Source organism: Somniosus microcephalus, unplaced genomic scaffold, assembly GCF_052327205.1.
Source record: "Somniosus microcephalus isolate GS21.2 unplaced genomic scaffold, FLI_Smic_1.0 unresolved_chr7, whole genome shotgun sequence".
Taxonomy (NCBI): domain Eukaryota; kingdom Metazoa; phylum Chordata; class Chondrichthyes; order Squaliformes; family Somniosidae; genus Somniosus; species Somniosus microcephalus.
In genome coordinates this window covers 30,679,183-30,687,719 of record NW_028225185.1, presented here as the reverse complement: position 1 = coordinate 30,687,719, position 8,537 = coordinate 30,679,183, and positions in this window count along the sequence as shown.

Here is an 8,537-nt window from a genome sequence, read left to right as displayed (position 1 = left end):
GCAAAGAGCCTCGCACACACTCCTCTCTCTCACACGCACACACTCCCCTCTCGCAGCAGCCTCGCGCACACACTCTCTCTCTCACACACACACACACTCCCTCTCGCACAGCCTCGCACACACACTCTCTCACACACACACACACTCCCTCTCGCACAGTCTCGCACACACACTCTCTCACACACACACACACTCCCTCTCGCACAGCCTCGCACACGACACACTCTCACACACACACACACTCCCTCTCGCACAGTCTCGCACACACACTCTCTCACACACACACACTCCCTCTCGCACAGCCTCGCGCACTACACTCCTCTCTCACTACACACACTCCCTCTCGCAGAGCCTCGCACACACTCTCTCTCTCACACACACACACTCCCTCTCTGCACAGCCTCGCGCACACACTACTCTCTCTCACACACACTCCCTCTCGCACAGCCTCGCGCACACACTCTCTCACACACACACACTCCCTCTCGCACAGCCTCGCGCACACACTCTCTCTCACACACACACACACTCCCTCTCACACAGTCTCGCACACACACTCTCTCACACACACACACACACTCCCTCTCGCACAGCCTCGCGCACACACTCTCTCAACACACACACACACTCCCTCTCGCACAGTCTCGCGCACACACTCTCTCTCACACAGTCTCGCACACACACACTCTCACACACACACACACTCCCTCTCTGCACAGCCTCAGCGCACTACACTCTCTCTCACACACACACACTCCCTCTCGCACAGTCCTCGCGCAAACTCTCTCTCTCACACACACACACTCCCTCTCGCACAGCCTCGCGCGCACTCTCTCTCACACACACACACACACTCCCTCTCGCACAGTCCTCGCGCACACACTCTCTCACACACACACACACCTCCCTCTCGCACAGCCCTCGCGACACACTCTCTCTCACACACACACACACTCCTCTCTCGCACAGCCTCGCGCACACACTCTCTCACACACACACACACACTCCCTCTCGCACAGCCTCGCACACACACTCTCTCACACACACACACACACTCCCTCTTGCACAGTCTCGCACACACACTCTCTCACACACACACACTCCCTCTCGCACAGCCTCGCGCACACACTCTTCTCACACACACACACTCCCACTCGCACAGCCTCGCGCACCCACACACTCACTCCTCTCACACACACACACACTCCCTCTCGCACAGCCTCGCGCACACACTCTCTCTCACACACACACACACACTCCCTCTCGCACAGACCTCGCGCACACACTCTCTCTCACACACACACACACACTCCCTCTCGCACAGCCTCGCGCACACACTCTCTCTCCTCACACACACACACTCCCTCTCGCACAGCCTCGCGCACACACTCTCTCACACACACACACACACTCCCTCTCGCACAGTCTCACGCACACACACTCTCTCACACACACACACACTCCCTCTCGCACAGCCTCGCGCACACACCTCTCACACACACACAACGCACTCCCTCTCGCACAGCCTCGTGCACACACTCTCTCTCACACACACACACACTCCTCTCGCACAGTCTCGCGCACACACTCTCTCTCACACACACACACACTCCCTCTCTCACAGCACACACACACACTCTCTCACACACTCACACACTCCCTCTCGCACAGCCTCGCACACACACTCTCTCTCACACACACACACTCCCTCTTGCACAGTCTCGCGCACACACACTCTCTCACACACACACACTCCCTCTCGCACAGCCTCGCGCACACACTCTCTCACACACACGCACACTCCCTCTCGCACAGTCCTCGCGCACACACTCTCTCACAGACACACACACTCCCTCTCGCACAGCCTCGCGCACACACTATCTCTCACACACACACACTCCCTCTCGCACAGTCTCGCGCACACACTCTCTCCACACACACACACACACTCCCTCTCGCACAGCCTCGCGCGCACACTCTCTCACACACACACACACTCCCTCTCGCACAGCCTCGCGCACACACTCTCTCTCACACACACACACTCCCTCTCGCACAGCCTCGCGCACACACACTCTCTCACACACACACACACACTCCCTCTCGCACAGCCTCGCGCACACACTCTCTCACACTCACACACACTCCCTCTCGCACAGCCTCGCGCACACACTCTCTCACACACACACACACTCCCTCTCGCACAGTCTCGCTCACACACTCTCTCTCACACACACACATTCCCTCTCGCACAGCCTCGCGCACACACTCTCTCACACACACACACACACTCCCTCTCGCACAGTCCTCGCTCACACACTCTCTCACACACACACACACATTCCCTCGCAGTCGCACAAGTCTCGCTCACACACTCTCTCACACATACACACACTCCCTCTCGCACAGTCCTCGCGCACACACTCTCTCTCTCACACACACACACACTCCCTCTCGCACAGTCTCGCGCACACACACTCTCACACACACACACTCCCTCTCGCACAGCCTCGCGCACAACACTCTCACACACACACACACACTCCCTCTCGCACAGTCTCGCGCACACACTCTCTCTCTCACACACACACACTCCCTCTCGCACAGTCTCGCGCACACACTCTCTCTCACACACACACACACTCCCTCTCGCACATCCTCGCGCACACACTCTCTCACACACACACACTCCCTCTCGCACAGCCTCGCACACAACACTCTCTCACACACACACACACTCCCTCTCGCACAGTCTCGGCACACACACTCTCTCACACACACACACTCCCTCTCGCACAGCCTCGCGCACACACTCTCTCTCACACACACACTCCCCTCTCGCAGAGCCTCGCACACACTCTCTCTCTCACACACACACACTCCCTCTCGCACAGCCTCGCGCACACACTCTCTCACACACACACACACTCCCTCTCGCAGAGCCTCGCACACACACTCTCTCTCACACACACACACACTCCCTCTCGCACAGCCTCGCGCACACACTCTCTCACACACACACACTCCCTCTCGCACAGCCTCGCGCACACACTCTCTCACACACACACACACTCCCTCTCGACACAGTCTCGGCACACACACTCTCTCACACACACACACACTCCCTCTCGCACAGCCTCGCGCACACACTCTCTCTCACACACACACACTCCCTCTCGCACAGTCTCGCGCAAACTCTCTCTCTCACACACACACACTCCCTCTCGCACAGCCTCGCGCCACACTCTCTCTCACGCACACACACACACTCCCTCTCGCACAGTCTCGCGCACACACTCTCTCTCACACACACACACTCCCTCTCGCACAGCCTCGCACACACTCTCTCTCACACACACACACACTCCCTCTCGCACAGCTCTCGCACACACACTCTCTCACACACACACACACTCCCTCTCGCACAGCCTCGCGCACACACACTCTCTCACACACACACACTCCCTCTCGCACAGCCTCGCGCACACACACTCTCTCTCACACACACACACACTCCCTCTCGCACAGCCTCGCGCACACACACTCTCTCACACACACACACACACTCCCTCTCGCACAGCCTCGCGCACACACTCTCTCACACACACACAACACTCCCTCTCGCACAGCCTCGCACACACACTCTCTCTCACTCACACACACACACTCCCTCTCGCACAGCCTCGCGCACACACTCTCTCTCTCACACACACACACTCCCTCTCGCACAGCCTCGCGCACTACACTCTCTCACACACACACACACTCCCTCTCGCACAGCCTCGCGCACACACTCTCTCACACACACACACACTCCATCTCGCACAGCCTCGGCACACACACTCTCTCTCACACACACACACACTCCCTCTCGCACAGCCTCGCGCACAACACTCTCTCTCACACACACACACTCCCTCTCGCACAGCCTCGCGCACACACTCTCTCTCTCACACACACACACTCCTCTCTCGCACAGTCTCGCGCACACACTCTCTCTCACACACACACACTCCCTCTCGCACAGTCTCGCGCACAACACTCTCTCTCACACACACACACACTCCCTCTCGCACAGTCTCGCGCACACAACTCTCTCTCACACACACACTACACACACACTCCCTCTCGCACAGCCTCGCGCACACACACTCTCTCTCACACACTCCCTCTCGCACAGCCTCGCACACACTCTCTCACACACACACACACATCCCTCTCGCACAGTCTCGCGCACTACACACTCTCTCACACACACACACACTCCCTCTCGCACAGCCTCGCGCACACACTCTCTCACACACACACACACTCCCTCTCGCACAGCCTCGCACACAACTCTCTCTCACACACACACACTCCCTCTCGCACAGCCTCAGGCACACACTCTCTCTCACACACTCACACAACTCCCTCTCGCACAGCCTCGCACACACTCTCTCTCACACACTCACACACTCCCTCTTGCACAGCCTCGCGCACACACTCTCTCACACACACACACACACTCCCTGTCGCACAGCCTCGCGCGCACACACTCTCTCACACACACACACACTCCCTCTCGCACAGCCTCGCACACACACACTCTCTCACACACACACACACTCCCTCTCGCACAGCCTCGCGCACACACTCTCTCTCACACACACACACACCCCTCTCGCACAGCCTCGCGCACACACTCTCTCACACACACACACACACTCCCTCTCGCACAGCCTCGCGCACACACTCTCTCACACACACACACACTCCCCTCTCGCACAGTCTCGCGCACACACACTCTCTCTCACACAGTCTCGCACACACACACTCTCACACACACACACACTCCCTCTCGCACAGCCCTCGCGCACACACTCTCTCTCTCACACACACACACTCCCTCTCGCACAGTCTCGCGCAAACTCTCTCTCTCACACACACACACTCCCTCTCGCACAGCCTCGCGCGCACTCTCTCTCACACACACACACACACTCCCTCTCGCACAGTCTCGCGCACACACTCTCTCACACACACACACACTCCCTCTCGCACAGCCTCGCGCACACTCTCTCTCACACACACACACACACTCCCTCTCGCACAGCCTCGCGCACACACTCTCTCACACACACACACACTCCCTCTCGCACAGCCTCGCACACACACTCTCTCACACACACACACACTCCCTCTTGCACAGTCTCGCACACACACTCTCTCACACACACACACTCCCTCTCGCACAGCCTCGCGCACACACTCTCTCACACACACACACTCCCTCTCGCACAGCCTCGCGCACACACTCTCTCACACACACACACACTCCCTCTCGCACAGCCTCGCGCACACTCTCTCTCACACACACACACACACTCCCTCTCGCACAGCCTCGCGCACACACTCTCTCACACACACACACACACTCCCTCTCGCACAGCCTCGCGCACACACTCTCTCTCTCACACACACACACTCCCTCTCGCACAGCCTCGCGCACACACTCTCTCACACACACACACACACTCCCTCTCGCACAGTCTCACGCACACACACTCTCTCACACACACACACACTCCCTCTCGCACAGCCTCGCGCACACACTCTCTCACACACACACGCACTCCCTCTCGCACAGCCTCGTGCACACACTCTCTCTCACACACACACACTCCCTCTCGCACAGTCTCGCGCACACACTCTCTCTCACACACACACACACTCCCTCTCTCACACACACACACACACTCTCTCACACACTCACACACTCCCTCTCGCACAGCCTCGCACACACACTCTCTCACACACACACACTCCCTCTTGCACAGTCTCGCGCACACACACTCTCTCACACACACACACTCCCTCTCGCACAGCCTCGCGCACACACTCTCTCACACACACGCACACTCCCTCTCGCACAGCCTCGCGCACACACTCTCTCACAGACACACACACTCCCTCTCGCACAGCCTCGCGCACACACTATCTCTCACACACACACACTCCCTCTCGCACAGTCTCGCGCACACACTCTCTCACACACACACACACTCCCTCTCGCACAGCCTCGCGCGCACACTCTCTCACACACACACACACTCCCTCTCGCACAGCCTCGCGCACACACTCTCTCTCACACACACACACTCCCTCTCGCACAGCCTCGCGCACACACACTCTCTCACACACACACACACTCCCTCTCGCACAGCCTCGCGCACACACTCTCTCACACTCACACACACTCCCTCTCGCACAGCCTCGCGCACACACTCTCTCACACACACACACACTCCCTCTCGCACAGTCTCGCTCACACACTCTCTCACACACACACACATTCCCTCTCGCACAGCCTCGCGCACACACTCTCTCACACACACACACACTCCCTCTCGCACAGTCTCGCTCACACACTCTCTCACACACACACACATTCCCTCTCGCACAGTCTCGCTCACACACTCTCTCACACATACACACACTCCCTCTCGCACAGTCTCGCGCACACACTCTCTCTCTCACACACACACACACTCCCTCTCGCACAGTCTCGCGCACACACACTCTCACACACACACACTCCCTCTCGCACAGCCTCGCGCACACACTCTCACACACACACACACACTCCCTCTCGCACAGTCTCGCGCACACACTCTCTCTCACACACACACACTCCCTCTCGCACAGTCTCGCGCACACACTCTCTCTCACACACACACACACTCCCTCTCGCACATCCTCGCGCACACACTCTCTCACACACACACACTCCCTCTCGCACAGCCTCGCACACACACTCTCTCACACACACACACACTCCCTCTCGCACAGTCTCGCACACACACTCTCTCACACACACACACTCCCTCTCGCACAGCCTCGCGCACACACTCTCTCTCACACACACACTCCCTCTCGCAGAGCCTCGCACACACTCTCTCTCTCACACACACACACTCCCTCTCGCACAGCCTCGCGCACACACTCTCTCACACACACACACACTCCCTCTCGCAGAGCCTCGCACACACTCTCTCTCTCACACACACACACTCCCTCTCGCACAGCCTCGCGCACACACTCTCTCACACACACACACTCCCTCTCGCACAGCCTCGCGCACACACTCTCTCACACACACACACACTCCCTCTCACACAGTCTCGCACACACACTCTCTCACACACACACACACTCCCTCTCGCACAGCCTCGCGCACACACTCTCTCTCACACACACACACTCCCTCTCGCACAGTCTCGCGCAAACTCTCTCTCTCACACACACACACTCCCTCTCGCACAGCCTCGCGCACACTCTCTCTCACGCACACACACACACTCCCTCTCGCACAGTCTCGCGCACACACTCTCTCTCACACACACACACTCCCTCTCGCACAGCCTCGCACACACACTCTCTCACACACACACACACTCCCTCTCGCACAATCTCGCACACACACTCTCTCACACACACACACTCCCTCTCGCACAGCCTCGCGCACACACTCTCTCACACACACACACTCCCTCTCGCACAGCCTCGCGCACACACTCTCTCACACACACACACACTCCCTCTCGCACAGCCTCGCGCACACACTCTCTCACACACACACACACACTCCCTCTCGCACAGCCTCGCGCACACACTCTCTCACACACACACACACTCCCTCTCGCACAGCCTCGCACACACACTCTCTCTCACACACACACACACTCCCTCTCGCACAGCCTCGCGCACACACTCTCTCTCACACACACACACTCCCTCTCGCACAGCCTCGCGCACACACTCTCTCACACACACACACACTCCCTCTCGCACAGCCTCGCGCACACACTCTCTCACACACACACACTCCATCTCGCACAGCCTCGCACACACACTCTCTCTCACACACACACACTCCCTCTCGCACAGCCTCGCGCACACACTCTCTCTCACACACACACACTCCCTCTCGCACAGCCTCGCGCACACACTCTCTCTCTCACACACACACTCTCTCTCGCACAGTCTCGCGCACACACTCTCTCTCACACACACACACTCCCTCTCGCACAGTCTCGCGCACACACTCTCTCTCACACACACACACACTCCCTCTCGCACAGTCTCGCGCACACACTCTCTCTCACACACACACACACACTCCCTCTCGCACAGCCTCGCGCACACACTCTCTCTCACACACTCCCTCTCGCACAGCCTCGCACACACTCTCTCACACACACACACACATCCCTCTCGCACAGTCTCGCGCACACACACTCTCTCACACACACACACTCCCTCTCGCACAGCCTCGCGCACACACTCTCTCACACACACACACACTCCCTCTCGCACAGCCTCGCACACACTCTCTCTCACACACACACACTCCCTCTCGCACAGCCTCGCACACACTCTCTCTCACACACTCACACACTCCCTCTCGCACAGCCTCGCACACACTCTCTCTCACACACTCACACACTCCCTCTTGCACAGCCTCGCGCACACACTCTCTCACACACACACACACA